The sequence below is a fragment of the Panthera pardus genome, unplaced genomic scaffold, assembly GCF_024362965.1.
Source record: "Panthera pardus isolate Hobbes unplaced genomic scaffold, ASM2436296v1 HiC_scaffold_17, whole genome shotgun sequence".
Lineage (NCBI taxonomy): Eukaryota > Metazoa > Chordata > Mammalia > Carnivora > Felidae > Panthera > Panthera pardus.
The window spans coordinates 139,489,189-139,506,850 of record NW_026526732.1 but is presented as its reverse complement, the minus strand read 5'-3'; positions in this window follow the sequence as shown (position 1 = coordinate 139,506,850).

The following is a 17,662-nucleotide window of genomic DNA, read 5'->3' as shown; positions in this document are numbered from 1 at the left end:
TCAATTCTTCACTTCATCAACAGTGTTCACTGAACACTCACGGTGCTATGGAACAGAGTCACTGCGGGGATTTGCAAAGATGCTTGTATCCTCCCTCACCCTCTGCCGAGGCTCTGGCAGGTGCCAAACTGCTTTGTCATCCAAGGCTGGGCCCACATGCCCCTTCCAGGGTCACCCAGTCCCGTTCTTATTTCCTTCCAAAGTGCTTGCCAACTATAGTTAGTTCTTAATGAACACTCTTTCCTGAATATCTTGTCATATTATGAAATATTATTCCAGTCTATGTAGTCTTATGAATGAGATCATAAATCTCTTAAAGGCAATTACATATTCATACGACTTCTTAGTATCTCTGTCCTCATCACAGAGCCTAATGCAAGTTGATATATATTTATTTTCCTATTATATCCTTTCTCTCTTTCTTTTTAAGTAAACTCTACCTCCAACGTGGGGCTTGAACTCACAACCCCGAGATCAAGAGTCGCATGTTTTACCGACTAAGCCAGCCAGGTGCCCCTATTATATCCTTATCATATAATTAACACTTGTTCACATTGGAGACGTTCATTAGGGGAATGAGAGATAATGCAGACAAGCAAAAAGGTTTTTAAATTACCTATAATTCTACCATCCACAAATAAGTACCGTTAACATTTTGTATAAGGTGTACCCTAAGCAGGATGTATATTTGTCTCGAGGGAGCTAAAATTTTAATGGAATGAATTGAAATATACACAAGTAAGAAGGGGTAAGTGGATGAAGATGTGTTCCTTGTGGCCCAGGGTGGGCATCATAAGTGGGCTTTTATTTTTATTTATTTTTTAGTGTTTATTTATTTTTGAGAGACAGAGTGTGAGCAGAGGAGGGACAGAGAGAGAGGGAGACACAGGACTTGAGAAGTCCTGGAACCAGCACCATCAGCATCACCTGGGAACTTATCAGAAATGCAGATTCTCAGCCCTATCCTAGATCTACTGAATCGCAAACTCTGGGGGTGGGCCTAGCAATCTTTGAGTGTGTGTTTTAATGTTTATTTATTTTTGAGAGACAGAGTGACAGTGGGGTAGGGGCAGAGAGGGAGGGAGACACAGAATCTGAAGCAGGCTCCAGGCTCTGAGCTGTCAGCACAGAGCCCGACGTGGAGCTCGAACCCATGAACCGTAAGATCATGACCTGAGCTGAAGTTAGACACTTAACCAACTGAGCTACCCAAGCACCCCCACCGTCTGTGTTTTAATAAGCCCTCCAGCTGATTCAGATGCACAACAAAATTGAAGACCACCAACTAAAGAATACGATTGAATCTTATTCATTGCTGAATTCTCTGTCTCAGCTCCCGGTGCCTAGAAGGTCAAAAAGAATGTGTTAAATCAAGAATACAAACCACCCCTTAGAGATGCATCAATTTAAAAAATTATTTTTAGGGGCACCTGGGTGGCTCAGTCGGTTGAGCGTCTGACTTCGGCTCAGGTCATGATCTCACGGTCCGTGAGTTCGAGCCCCGCGTCGGGCTCTGTGCTGACCGCTCAGAGCCTGGGGCCTGTTTCAGATTCTGTGTCTCCCTCTCTCTCTGACCCTCCCCCGTTCATGCTCTGTCTCTCTCTGTCTCAAAAATAAATAAACATTAAAAAAAATTTTTTTAATTATTTTTATTATGGTATATTTCTCATAGAAATACATAAAAGCTATAACGAGTACCTAGTCTATCCCGGCACTATTTATAGCAAATTAAATCTTAACAGCTTGCCACATTTCCTTCAGGTATTTTTTCTAGAACAAAAACATTGCAGCTGCAACTGGAGGCTTTCTGTGCATCCTTTTCCCACCTTCATTCTTCTTTCTCCTTCTTTAGAAATAACCAAGATCGTGAAGTTAGCAGTAATCATTCTTGTACATATTTTATGCTTTTACTACATATTCATGTATCTACAAACAATATATGGTACCGTTTTGCAAGTTTTTAAACTATTTGAATGGTGTCACATTCTACATACCCTGCAATTCGCTTTTCTGTATTGTTTTTAAGATTTATCACGGTGCAGACACAAAGCTGTGATTCATCATTGCAACTGCTGTATAATATTCCCTCGTATGAACATGTGATGATAGATGGATCTGAACTTCTATTAATGACATTTATATGTCTCCAGTTGATTTAGTTTGTCATTGTTAAAAGTAATGCCGCCACAAACATACACATCTTCTAGTGCAACCAAGTAGTGTTTCCCTAAGGTGTAGCCCAGAGAATAGACTTGCTGAGATATAGGAATATGAGCATTTCTAATCTTTTTTTAAAAAACTTTATTCATCTGTTTTGAGAGAGAGCATGCAGGGGAGGGCTAGCGAGGGAAGGAGAGAGAATCCCAAGCAGGTTCCGCATCGTCGGTGCAGAGCCTGACACTGGGCTCGAACCCATGAACTGTGAGATCATGACCTGAGCCGAGATCTAGAGGCAGGCGTTTAACTGACTGAGCCACCCAGGCACCGCAACATTTCCAATCTTAATAGATAAAATCAGTGCTCCTCAAACTGGTTGTACCAATTTCTCCACCTTTCTTCCAATGTTTGGTATTGATGGACTTTTGGATTTTTTCCAATGTGATGAGTATGAAATAGCATCTCATCGTTGTTTTAAATCGCGACCACCTTAAATTCTAGTGAGGTTGAGCATCTTTTTATATGCTCATAGGCCATTTGCATTTGAGAGCTATTAGCTAACACATATTCACACCATTATAAATCCTTAACATCATCTCCACTCCTGAGAGTTTTGATAGGGAGAAAGCCTGAGGAGTGGAAAAAGCCCTGTAGAGATAGGAGGAGATGAGGTGAGGGGAGCTGGCAGGTACCATTCACCTTCCTCAAAGTCCTTCCCGGGACTGGCCTGGCCAACTGTCACTTCAGTTCCATTTCAGTCCCCCAGAGTGGAGTCCTAAGGCCTGGGAGAGGCTGAGGGAGAGAGGAAGGTGTAGTCAAATCTTCACTGAGGAAGGCTTTTTCTGGTCCTGAGCTTTGTAGCCTTTTTTGATTCAGGACTAGTTAATCCACTTTTTTTCAATGAAAGATGTACATCGCTACTAGGGTGTGTTTGGGAAATTTGGGGGGATTTTTGATTATCACAATAGTCAGGGGATTGGCATTATTGGCATTAGCAGATGGAAACCAGAGTGCTATATTTTCCTTCCATGTATGGATCAGTCCTACCCGACAAAGAATTCCCATGACCGCCTCCCCACCAACCCCCCACACACACCTTTCAAAAGCCCTACTGGACATTTATCTGGATGATAGACCTGTCCAGAATGGTCAAGCCTAGTACCTGTCTCTGTTTTCCATGTCATCACAAAGTGTTTTGTCGTGGGTTTACACTGACTGTCCCAGGAATGTAAACCACTACTTAAACCGAGAGAAGATTCTAATTTTGGTTGGTTCAGAGCTTTACCAAGATAATCCCCCCAAAAGTCCGTCACCTGACAGCACTGATCACGGTGTTTAAGCCACCAAGACAGTGCGCACTGGTATCAGTCTCCGATTGAGGTTACCCCCTTCGTGGTGACTCTACATAGAGATGCAAACGTCTGACCATTTCATTATGCTTTCTATGATAGGCCTACACATTTTATGTAGTTTTATGATAAACTTCTCTTCTTCTATTTCTCCTTTATAGTCGGGCATCATAATTATTTTAAAATTTTGTGTGTAGAATGATCACATTACCTGTGAATTTCACTTTGCTATTAAAAAAGGACATTACAGGGGCACCCTGGGTGGCTCAGCGGGTTAAGCGACTGACTTCGACTCATGATATTGCGGTTCGTGAGTTCGAGCCCCGCGTCGGGCTCTGGGCTGGCAGCTCGGAGCCTGGAGCCTGCTTCGGATTCTGCGTCTCCTCTCTGCCCCATCTTGCTCACACACACACACTCTCTCTCTCTCTCTCTCTCAAAAATAAATAAACCTTTAAAAAATTTAAAAAATACCAAATGTCTTTTTTAAAAAGGACATTACAAAATGTTTATGGAGAACCGGTGAACTAATTGCCACCTTAATAGGGAAACTTAGGCTAAGAGAGGGAAAAAACCCACAAACCTTCCCTTAGCTTAAGATGGCACAGGGGGTAATTGAGAGAGGACAGCTATACACAATTGCTGACTGACACCAAATCTAGACTCTTCCCACTAAGCCACTCTACCTTCCAAAGCCATGGCCTCCATGCAAGTAACAACAATTAAAATACCTTACACTTCACGGCACCTGGTATGTGCCAGACATGGTTCCTAAGGGTTTTACCTTTGCTAACTCTCTGACCCTCACAACAACCCTCTCAGGTAGGCACCATTCTTTGTTGTACAGATGAGGAAACCAATCAGTGCACAGAGAGGTTAAGAGATCTTCACAAAGGCACACAGCTAATGTGCAACACAGCTAAGATGATCCCTGGCTCCCTGGCTCCTCATCCCTTCACCGTGTCGTTTCAAAAACAGGGTCAGGAAGGTGGGCAAACCCAACTGAGGCATTTGGGCTGTAGAAATGGAGGGAAATGGACACACGCAAGGAATGCCATGGCTCAAGTCATAGAATGTCTCTGGAAGAGCTTTGGACTTTTTGTGGATTCCCTGACACTGTATGAAAACAATGTATCTCGGGGCGCCTGGGTGGCTCAGTCGCTTAAGCGTCCGACTTCAGCTCGGTTGAGTGTCCGACTTCAGCTCAGGTCACGATCTCACAGTCTGTGAGTTCGAGCCCCGTGTCGGGCTCTGGGTCGATGGCTCAGGGCCTAGAGCCTGCTTCCGATTCTGTGTCTCCCTCTCTCTCTGCCCCTCCCCCGTTCATGCTCTGTCTCTGTCTCAAAAATAAATAAACATTAAAAAAAAATTTAAAAAAAGAAAACGATGTATCTCTGTGTGTGTTGGCACATTATTTTAGTGAGCAAGTTCATGGTTCTCATTTGATTCTCAAAGCAGTTCGTGGCCACAGAAAAATTAGAACCACTGGGATAAAGAAGTATCAGCAGGACTTGGTAAGCAGGAGGATGTAGGCACAGACATTCCCAACAACACTGGTGTGCAGGGACAGGTTGAGTGCTGGGACAGAAACTCCCTTTGCTAGAACTTCTGCATTCTTGGGCATCTCCATCTAGGAGCAACCTCTCAATTTCTGTTCACCCCAAAAGCAAACCCTGAGAAAGTCGGCACGCTACACAAATAAGATCCTTTCTGTATGTTCGGTTACACACAAAAGATCGGAAGGCACTGATTTAGAGGAAAGGGGGAGAAAGAACCATATTTTAAGAGCACAAGTGAGGTGGAGGGGCGCCTAGGTGGCTCAGTTGGTTAAGCATTCGACTTTAGCTCAGATCATGATCTCATGTCTCGTGGGTTCAAGCCCCACGTCTGGCTCTGTGCTGACAGCTCAGAGCCTGGAGCCTGTCTCCCTCTCTCTGTGCTCCTCCCCTGCTTGCACTCTGTCTCTCTCTCAAAAATAAATAAACATTAAAAAAAAAAAAAAAGAGCACAAGTGAGGTGGAAAGAGCCGTTCAGTATCCAAATGGCTCCCAAGCTTTTTCTGCCCCAACACATCAGAGGACATAGAGAGGGCACAAACCACCAGGGGCCATATCACCATCTGATGTGCAAGTAACAGCTTCCAAGGTTGATATTGTCAATGCTCCTCAATGCTCCGTCACCCGAGCCCACCCAGGAGGCTACCTCCAGCTTTGGTAGAAGTCCCTGTATACACACCAACAATTTCACATCCCAGACACTTGCTTCTTGTCTGCCTCTGAGCTTTCTCTGGCCCCAGTATCACATCAGTTCACACTGCCAGGGCTAACCTTCACTGAGGACGGGAGTTAGTGAATAAGTGCCTCGGCGTTCCCACCCTCAGTGGGACAATCCTGAGGTGTGTTTTACACAGCCTTTCAGAGCATCCCCAGTGGGATGCCCGCCCCACCCCCCGCCCCACCTTCCAGCTGCCCACAGCAGTCGCCTGCTCACTGATGCATCCTTTATTGACATTTTCCATACCTCGTGTCTCAATTTCCCAACCACACACTGGGCTTCCTGGGACCAACTCCAAAATAAACTCCATCCAAATCCTTGTCTTAAGGTCTGCTTTTAGGGGAACCCAAGCTAAGACAGTCAGTCCCCTTAGAGATCGGGTGTCAGCCAAGAAGTGTTGCTAAACAAGCAGGGCCTCTGGCAGACTTTGGCGCCTATCTTGCCAGATGCACCAAGAGCATGGCCCGGTTGGGGATGGGGTGCTCACAGGACCCTTGTGGGATGAATCTAAAGCGCTCCAAAACCGGGCGGGGGGTGGGAAGCATTCGTTCAAATCCTTAAATGAGAAATTCTATCACGGAGGACCTTGTAACTAAAACGGCTGCATGTAGTGGGGCCTATCCCGGGATAGATTTAAAGCAGAAAGTTTCAGAGAGGCAACTTATAAATAAGCCTTCAAAGAACAATCTTGTGCAACCAGGCCCTCTGCAGAAGGTTGTGTCCTGGCTGAGGGGGAGAGGGGAGTCAAATTCCAGCCTGCATTCTGGTCACCAAGCCGCGCGCCCGTGTGAAGGGTCTACCTTTTATGAGACTTTTTTTTTTAATTAATGCTTATTTATTTCTGAGACAGAGAGAGATAGAGCATGAGTGGGGGAGGGGCGGAGAGAGAGGGAGACACAGAATCGGAAGCAGGCTCCAGGCTCTGAGCCGTCAGCACAGAGCCCGACACGGGGCTTGAACTCACAGACCTCGAGATCATGACCTGAGCCGAAGCCGGACGCGCAACCGACTGAGCCACCCAGGCACCCCAGGGTCTACCTTGTAAAATGTGCACAAAGGTGGGTTATTCACACACGGCCCCTGTGCATCCACCAAGGTCTTTGCTGATTCACTCTAAAACATCAGCTAGGTTTCATCCTCAGATCCAAACTATCATTGCCAGCAATATATTCTTTATAACAATATTCCACTGATCTAGAACAAAAGCAATTCAAAAGCCCCGGGGCTGTTTGTTGTAATGGAATTTTCCTCATGTGAAAAAGTAAGCACTGCTGTCGTATTATTAATGGAGTTTATCCTTTTTTTCCACCCAGTTGACAGCTTTAGTATCGTGTTGGCACAATTTATTCTGCTAAATGATTAGAATACTTCTCTGTCACATTTCTATCTTCCTTTTCTAAATTGGAAATGCGTGTATTCTTGCCGCAAAGTCCGACAATTAATGAGATTTGAACTTGTTTGCTTTGTGTTGAATGGGCTTAACCCCCCTGCCAGTGCCCACTCCCAAGTCTTTGTGTTGGGGAGGCCCCAGTTATGGGGGCAAATGGATGGTTATTCTCAGCAATAAAAATGAGCAAATAACGTGAAAGCACCCATCCCTCAAAAAGCAGAAGAGTGACCTCTGTTTGACCTTGAGGTCTGTGCGCTGAAAAGTTCCCTAACAGACAAAACAAGCTTTGAGCCAGAAAGAAAGAGAAAGATTGCTTACTTTCTGATTACTTTGTTTAAACCAACCTCCTCTCTAGTTTATAATCCTTTACGGGAGCATATTGAGGAGGGACAGTTTAAGGTCTGTTTAGAGCGGAGAAGAATCATGAAATAAACAATTAATATTTAGGAAAGGGGCCCGGAACCCTTTTTGTAGGCTTTTTCTTCTCCCCATTTAATGAATAATAGCCGTGGTCTTAGGCGTCCCATTTATTTCGATTACTGTTGTCACATATTCAGCGGTTACACTCTTTGTGCTATTTTGGACAATCCGAAATTAGGGGAATTCATTGGAGTAAATAATACCATGATTTCTGCTGGCGTGAGTCATATATAGAATATATGACTGTCCGTTCCAGTAACAGGAGAGCAAATTCAGCATTTACATTTTATCCTGGCAAAGTGGTTTTGGAACTGTTGCCTTGGGCAATTTTTATTTTATTATTATTATTTTTTAATGTTTATTTTGAGAGGGTGGGGGAGGGGCAGAGAGAGAGGGAGACGCAGAATCCAAAGCAGGCTCCAGGCTCTGAGCTGTCAACACAGAGCCCGATGCAAGGCTCGAACCCACGAACAGCGAGATCATGACCTGAGCCGAAGTTGGACACTTAACTGACTGAGTCACCTAGGTGCCCCTGCCTTGGGTAATTTTTAAAATCAGTCAGTATTCCTTCTCTTCCAGCAAAATACTCTGTTACATTGCAGTGTAACAAGCGGTTGCCACTGCTCCTGCCCAAGGCTGATCTGCACTGTCCAGCTTCTAGGCTTCTGCTCAGGTTAGTGCCTACTGCTGGGAAGTCTTTGCCAAGCCTTTGTGTCTATTGATTCCTTCCCATCCTCAAAGAGGAGCTCAAATCCTTGTTCTTCCAAGCAGCTTTCCCAGGCTACCTTGACATCTTCTCTCTCTCCTCCAAATTTTGGCAACCCATTGCTTGGCCCCTCTCAGTATACTACTGACTGTCTTTTCAAGCCTAAGGTTCATATTTCTCCAGGTAGATTTTAACATCCTAAGGCAGGAACTGCCTTAGGAAGTTGCCACCCAATATCCATTCTGCCCCACTTTTTAGTAACACGGCCCCAGTTATTCGGGGTGGCAATAAACCCACACAGAAACTACCCTCTCTGGCCTACTGTGCCAAGCATGGTCATGTGACTCAATTCTGATCAATGGGACATAAGGAGAAATGTTTTCTGGAACTTACAGAAAGACCGCAAAAGGAGAAGAGATTCAGGTGGAAGACTGGACCTTTTGTCCTTTCCTCCTTCTACCTTCTCACTGCCTGAGATGAAGAGGGGGATGGCTAGAGCTAAGAAAGTCACCTTGGACCATGAGGAGACCTTCAGGATAGATGCCATGGCCAAGGATAATGGAGTAAAAAATAGAACCAGACAATGTCCAATGACTTTGTGGAGCCACTATTCCATCCCTGGCTTATCTCCTCTAGACTTCTTTTCTGGGAAAGAATAAACCTTTTATGTTTAAGCCGTTGATGTTCCACACAGTCAAATACACTTCTTCTCTAGCCCAGCTTCTTAAGGGCAGATCGGCTTTTTAATCACTGTACCGTGAGCAGTGCCTAACACAGTACGTGACACATTCTAAACAGCTATTTGTTGAAACTGGAAAATATTTTCCTTTTGACCCATAACAATTCTCATCCTCATTAATAATAGAATGGCTCTCTTTAAAACCACGCCTATTGATCTCCTGCTCCGATTTCAAAAGTTGATATTGTTCCCACTGCATAAAATTTTTAACCTCACAGATGAAGTCATTGTTCATTTGAGAAATAGAAGAGATTGCAAGAAAAAAAGAAAGAAGGCCATCATTAGGTCACAAGTGGACTGAGAGAAGTTGACCGCCGTGTGATCCAGAGGGGCCCACGTGAAAGGTATCCTGGGGGAAGGTTAAATTCATCTGGTTAACTTTGCTCCATTTCAGGCAAAGGAGAAACAAGGCATTTGTGTACCTGTACAATTCTTTGTAGCCGTGTCTTCTTTCATTAACTTGACCTTCCAATGCTGACCTCCCTGAGTCAACATCTGTGACCTGTGATATGAATCCTAGTCATCAATCAATAAGAAGTACGACTGTAGATTTTGAACCACAAAGATTTTGAACTGTAAAATATATGAAAATGGTTGTTGAACTGTTCCTAGGGATCTATCTGTAAGTTGACCTTTGACAAATCATTTAGCTCTCCTTTGCAGCCCCTGGCCGTCTATAACATTGTCATATACACGTGTACCAGTTCTCCCCCACAAATGTGGTTAGGATTAATGAGGTCACCGTTTCTAGATGCTCTTAATGGTCCTTCCATGGAAAAGCATTTTGCCGGCAGAAAAAATTATTATTGCCCTATTATCATTTCCTAGAACATTGATGGCTGCCAACCTTGAATAAAATCTTATTTAGAAAGCAACACTCTTCCCTATATCTTTCTCTTGCCTGTAATAATTCTTAGGAATAAATGGAGGGAGAATTGTGTTCCAAAGCTGTAGAGCGTATGTGGCAGATCATAAGCTTTGTTATTTGAAGGAAAAATAAGTTTAAATTCAACTTTATATTTTTTCTTTCCATTCACTATTTCCATGGTCAATATCAAATTTATGTACCTTGAGAGCAAAACAAAATGGGAAGCTTAAACTTTGTGCTCTTAAATTTCTAAAATGTAAAAATTCAAAACTAGGAAAAGACCCTCAAGAGACACCTGGGTGGCTCCACCAGTTAAGCGTCCCACTCTTGATTTCGGCTCAGGTCATGATCTCACAGTTCATGGGATCGAGCCCTGAGTCAGGCTCTGTGCTAACAGCCTGCTTGGGATTCCTTTCTCCCTCTCTCTCTGCCCCTCCTCCACTTGAACTCTCTCTCAAAATAAATAAATAAACCTAAAAGGAAAAGGAAAGACCCTGAAAGAGTATCCGATAGTTCTTCTTCCTTCAGAGAGATGAACAGTGAAATTATCAAGGATAAGTTTCAGTCCACTCCATTCATAAAGGTCTCTAGGAATCAGGAAATCCTTTGTTTTGCCAGAGAGCCTTGTCTAGCATTTTCAAGTTCTCTTTCATATTTGACCAGAATAGCTACATCTCCAGCCCCACAAGTGCCCTAGAAAAATAGTTCTCCTAGAAGAAGGTCACCAATACATGGAATCTTTTATTACACATGTGTGTCCTATTACACACAGTGAAATGGCAGGCATTGCAGAAGGAGAATTCCATGGGCTCAGTTTCTGACTTGCTATAATCTTTGAACGTAAACAGGCACATCTACACACAGGACACACAAATAGTTGAGTTACAAACAAAACAAAACAAAAACAAATCAATAGCTAAGCGGACAAAGAAGCGTCCATGTCTTACATAAGCAGCCTTCTCTTCCTTAGCCAGGTCATGAATTGTGCCCTGGAAACTCATTTATAGAGGGGAGTGACTTTTCTGTAAAATAAGGGAACATTTTTCCTAGGAAAATATCCCCCAAAAGAGAAAAGGATTAATGAGAAATTAGGCTAAAATCCAATTTATTTGAAACCCATATATACAATTAGTTCATTCATTCGCTTTATACCCAAACAATTACACCCAAATAATTATGACCCAAACCCTTAGCAGACTACTTGCTATATATCACCACACACATCCCCCAGTGTGTTTGAGAAGCTCTTCCTCAGTCCATACCTTGAGGCTCAGCATTTTCCTGGACACGGCTTTCTTTTGTTGACTGATATTGCTAACAATCTCTGCCAGAAGTTAGGGTTTCCACTTTTCCTTCTAATTCTTTGTGCCAAGCCTGAGTACTATCTCTTTCCTAATTTCCCCCACCAGCACTGAGACTGAGATGGGACATTAATAACACCTCCCGAAGGTTGTAAGAGAGGTTGAGAGTAGGGGCAGGGTGTTCCATTCAAACACAACTTATACTTATTTTCTTTTTTTTCTTTAATGTTTATTTATTTTTGAGAGAGACAGAGTGCGAGTGGGAGAGGGGCAGAGAGAGAGGGAGACACAGAATCCGAAGCAGGCTCCAGGCTCTGAGCTGTCAGCATAGAGCCCCACACAGGCCTCGAACCCACAAACCATGAAATTATGATCGGAGCAGAAGTCATACGCTTAACTGACTGAGCCACCCAGGTGCCCCCACATTTTTTTGAAGTTTACTTATTTATTTTGGGAGAGAGAGTGTGTGAGTGGGAGGGATAGACAGAGAGACACAGAGAGAGAGAGAGACAGAGAGAGAGAGAGGGAATCCCAAGCAGGATTTGTGCTGTCAGTGCAGAAACTGATGCTGGGTTCGAACGCATGAACTGTGAAATAATGGCCTGAGCTAATATCAAGAGTCAGGTGCTTAGCCAACTGAGCTAACCAGGTGCCCCTATTACTTTCTAAGCCCAGGTGGCTCCCAGGCCATTCTTCTGGCCTGACTTCAGGCAGCTCACTCTCTACCCCAAAAGTGCTTCAAGTCTTTCCTTTCTATGAAGAATGGATGTTCCCACCATCAATCATGTTGTAAATAGGTTCATTTTCAGTTAGAATATAAAAATGTTAGAAAACTCTTGGGGCGCCTGGTTGGCTCAGTCAGTTGAGCATCCAACCCTTGATTTTGGCTCAGGACGTGATCCCAGGGCCATGGGATGCAGTTCTGCGCTGAGTGTGGAGCCTGCTTAAGATTCTCTCTCTCTCTCTCCCTCTGCCCATCTCCCCCACTCGCTCTCTCTTTCTCTCTCTCTAAAAAAAATTTTTTTAAAGTTAGAAAACTATTAAATGAGAGAGATAAAGGGAAATTTTATTTTCCTTTTGGGGACTAGAGATCAGTTTTCCCAGGACTTGTAAATGTGGAAAGACCTGGAATACCAGCCATTTTGATACCAATAGGATGAAGACAACCGATAAATAAGTTCGGAGCCCAAAGAAGTACAGGGAAACAAAGCTAGAGATACTGGATTGGATCAATTTTAAAAATTCGTTTTAACATTTATTCAATTTTGAGAGAGAGAGGGAGTGAGCAAGCTGGGGAGGGGCAGGGAGGTATTTCATCCCACAAATGAACAAAATTTTATCATGGCACTAATATTTGTGAGCATGAAGTAGTTGTGGAAGTTAACATACCCATATACATGTAAACACACATATACACCATTCATACATACCTGTTTAGAATGAGAGAGCATATAAAAACAGAAATAAAAACCTCTACGTTATTTGGACTGTGAAAATATTGTTCATTGCAGAATCACTGATCATTAGAGTTACATTTCCTTTCTTACTGCTTTTTGTTTTTCTTAAAATTTCTGTCAGCCTTTATTTTTATTTAAAACTACTTACTGGGGCACCTGGGTGGCTTAGTCAGTTAAGTGTCCGATTTCAGCTCAGGTCATGATCTCACGGTCCATGAGTTTGATCCCTTCGTTGGGCTCTGTGCTGACAGCTCAGAGCCTGGAGCCTGCTTCGGATTCTGTATCTCCCTCTCTCTCTGCCCCTCCCGCATTGACACTCTGTCTGTGTCTGCCTCTCAAAAATAAATAAATGTTTAAAAATTTTTTAAACTACTTATCAATTTATATAACTAACGCAGGAAATTTTCCCACATCACTGTTTATACTTTTTCCATAGTTATCTTTTCCAAAACTTTCTCTATGCATTTGTATACGTGTGTGTGTGTGTGTGTGTGGTTTTACATAAGTGTTATAACATTGTACATATAGTTTTTGACATACTTTTTTCACCTAACAATATGGCTTGGGGATCTTTACATGTCAAAGAAATATAGCTCAATTATTTTCTTTTAATTCTCATCTAAGTATTGGTATGCTTGTATCACAGTTCTGTTCATTTGTTTGGTTTTTGTTTTTCTAACTGTGTTAGATCCCAGGTGTACAAATGGATTGACATGATCTGATTATTTATTTATAGCCAATTTGGGGTTTTACTCCTTTACTCCCACTCTTCTCCCATCACCATAGACATCTACTCCTGGATATCCAATGTCTATATTTCCAAACCACCTGCCATATTTTTATTACATAATATATAGCATTATTTAATCAGTTTAATTTTTTAAGTGTATTTGTTTATTTTGAGAGAGAGAGGGAGAGAGAGAGCAAGCATGAGAGAGCTTGCAAGCAGGGGAGAAGCAGAGAGAGAGGGAGAGAGAGAATCCCAAGTAGGCTCTGTGCTGTCAGTGGTAAAACCCATCTCCAGACTCAAGTTCATGAACCGTGAGATCATGACCAGAGCTAAAGTCAAAAGTGGGACTCTTAACCCACTGAGATACCCAGGAGCCCCAATAAGCTTAATTTTTTTTATATAAAAATGGTATCACACTGTATGTCTCTACAACTAACTTGCTTTTATCATGTAAATTATGTTTGAGATCCATCTACATTGATAAATAGGCTTGTTTACTCCTTCTAACTGCTGTGCAATCAACTCTCATATGATTAGACCACATTTTATCTATCCATATCCCCCCATGACTGTCATTTAGGTCATTTTCAACTATTTGCTATCACAAACAGTGATACAATGAATGTTATTGTACATGTCTCCTTGTGTACCTGTACAATCCATAAATTATTTAACCATATCACCATTGATGGACATTTAGTTTGTTTAAAATTTTTATTATTATAGATCTTTTTGTCATATGTGCATATATTCCTCTAGCAAATTCTGTGTAAGTAAGATTCTTACATAAAAGGGCATGCATTTTTAGAATTTTGATATCACTAGATTATCTTCCAAAAGATTATATTCTTTTAAATTCCCAACAACTGAATATTAGATATCAGTTTTCTACATATTTGCCTGCACTTGATATAAAATAGTATCTCATTATTAAGATTTGCATATCCCCAATTGCCTGTAAAAGTGGGGTATCTTTCAATGCCTTCACTGGCTTTTTGTTTTGCCTCTTTGTAGCCTTTGATCATTTTTCTTATTAAATTTCTTTTTTCTTTCTTATTGACTGTCTAACATATTTGTGATATTAATTTTTGTTACTGTAGGTATGCTGTAAATCTTTTTCTAGCCTTGCTTTTTATTTTACTTGGTTATGGTGTGTTTTATAAGAACACGAGTTTACTTTGAAGTAATCAAATTTATCACTCTGTCCTGTAAAGCTTTTTGTTTGTGAGTCTTTCTTGCTTTAGAGAATTTTCCCTACCCCATGGGTTGCAAATATTTGCCCATATCTTCCTATGATTATGTGTGTCTGTGTATGTTTGATTTAAACTATCTTTCCTTCTCAGTAGTTGTATATATTTGTCTGTGTTTTCATCTAATACTTTCATAGCTTATGGGTTTTGTTAAGTTTAGCCTTTTAATCCATTTGGAATTTAATTTTGAGAATGGTATATGGCAAAAATGTAGCTTTCCCCCCAATTATTCCAACACTATTGAATCTAAAATAACACTCGTATCATATACTACTAAGTTCTTCATACAGACAAATTTATTTCTATAGTCTCCATTCTGCCCCATTAATCTATTTATGTATGTCTATGCCAAAACCACACAATTTTAATTGCTTTAGTATTATAAAATATTTCCATATTTGATATGGCAAGTCCTAATGTCTATTTCTAGCAGTTTAGTAGATCAGATACGCTGACCAGCTTCTTGCTGCAAGACAAGTAAAAATTCTGAACAAATTAGATTTGTTTTCAATTTTAAAAATAAGTTAGCAGGAAAATTACAAAGAGTTACACAGGCTAAATGAGTGAAAGGAGAAATCCCAGTGGAATACCAAGTGCACTATTGTCCTCTTTTATGACCTCAAGCTTCCATTTTGACATCCTCTCGAGGCCTAGAGCATTGAAATTCTTCCAAAGTGAGGAAAATGGGATAGAAGACCCACGTATAAAGCTAGAATCTAAAAGATGAGTTAGAAAAATCAAGCCTACAGAAAAGTACAGTAAGAAAACGGATCTGCTTCAATCTTAGTAGTAGGTGGGAGGGGAAATAAAAATATCCTCTGAAAATCTAGAACTACAGCTAGCTTTTCCATTGGTGTGGGACTCAAATTCACATGGCCTATGTTTCCTGAGAAACCTCAATCTGATAATGTATTTTTAAATAGTTTGAGGGCAAATATTACATGGATACCAAACCTTGACAAAGACTGCACAAAGAAGAAAGCTACAGACCAACCTCACTTGTAAATATCGGTATAAAAACATGGAATAAAATGTTAACAAGCAGAAGCAAAGGGTACATTAAAAATAATAATTGGGGTGCCTAGGGGACTCAGTCGGTTGAGCGTGCAACTTCGGCTCAGGTCATGATCTCACAGTTTCTGAGTTCCAGCCCCGCGTCAGGCTCTGTGCTGACAGCTCAGATTCAGATTCTGTGTCTCCCTCTTGTCTGCTCGTCCTCCACTCATGCTCTCTCTCTCTCTCTCTCAAAAATAAATAAACATTAAAAAATTGTTTTAAATAATCAAATGATGCCAATTGCATGAATGAAAAGACTCCCATATTAGGAATCTATGTGTATAAGTACATATGAGGAGAAAAATTATATGATCATCTCAACTGTTACTAATAAGGATTTACAAAAAGTAAATACCCGTTCGTGGTTTTTAAAAACATTACTCAAAATATAAGTAGATGATTTATTTAACATGATTAACATGATTTATTCAGAAACCAGAATCAGTCCAAATGGAGAGCACTGGAGGAATACATGCTGAAGTCAGAAACAGAACAAAAATGCCCACTATCACCCTTGTTATTTACTATTGTCCTGAAGATATTGACAAATAAAATTAGATGAGAGAAAGTAAGGAACTTTAAAAGAGATAGTAGAAATGTCACTATTTTCAAATGATTTTATTTTATTTTTAAAATTTTTATTTTTGAGAGGGGGGGGAGGGACAGACAAAGGGAGACATAGAATCTGAAACAGGCTCCAGGCTCTGAGCTGTCAGCACAGAGCCTGACGCAGGTCTTGAATCCATGAACCACGAGATCATGACCCCAGCCAAAGTAGGACACTTAGCCGACAGAGCCACCCAGGTGCCCCTCAAATGATTTGATTTTATATTTAAGAAGATCAACTGAAAAATTGCTACAAATAATAAAAGAATGCAGTAAGTTACAGGATATAAAATTAATATAAAGCTATATGAAACAATACCAGTTAAAAATTAGAGTGGCAAGAAGACCACATCTGCAATAGTAAAAACAATGACAAAAGGATAAACTACTTAATAATAAACTTAATAAGAAATATGCACCTTTGTGAAGAAACTTTCAAGACCCCACTGTTGGACACTAAAACAGAGCTGAACAGTAGAGATATACACCATGTTCTTCAGTAGAAAACGCCAACTTGGCAAAAAAGTGTATTCTCTGAGTCAATTTATAAATTTAACCTTATTTCCAGGAAATGGATAGGTTGGTTTTCAATTGATTCAAAAAATAAATAAGCAAGGGTAACCAGGGGACCTGAGCTGGCTCAGTCCGAAGAGCAGGTGACTCTTGATCTCCGGGTTGTGAGTTTGAGCCCCATGCTGGGTATAGAGATTACTTACCTAAATCAAAAACTTAAAACAAAACAAAACAAAAAAAGAGTATGTTAACTACATTGGAATTAAAAAACTTAGTTTAAAAAAAAAAGTTACTAGAAATACTCTGGAAATGAAGATATGATAGATTTATCCCAAACAGGTATTAAACCATACTAATAGATCCCCCAAACAGTGTGATAATGGTGCATGACTAGACAGGATAAAAGAGAAAAATATAAGGTGCAGAAATAGAACCAAATACAGTATCTCCAAAAATTTAGTATATGAAAAGCTGGCAGGGGCACCTGGGTGGCTCAGTTAAGCATCTGACTCTTGATTTTGGCTCAGGTCATGATCTCGAGGTTTCTTGAGTTAGAGCCCCAAGTCAGGCTCTGTGCTGACAGCATGGAGCCTATTTGGGATTCTCTCTCCCTCTCTCTCTGCCCCTCCCTCCCTCTCACTCTCTTGCTCTTTCAAAATAAACAAACTTAAAAAAAAAAAAGATGGCAACTCAAATCAGAGTGACAAGAAAGAATTTTAAATAAATAACTGGGTAGCCACTTGGAAAAAATAATGTTGAATCAAGAGCTCTCATCACCTACCAGGAAAAAAGGCAAATATCTAAAATGTTAATATTAAAACAGGTGCCTGGCTGGCTCAGTTGGAAGGG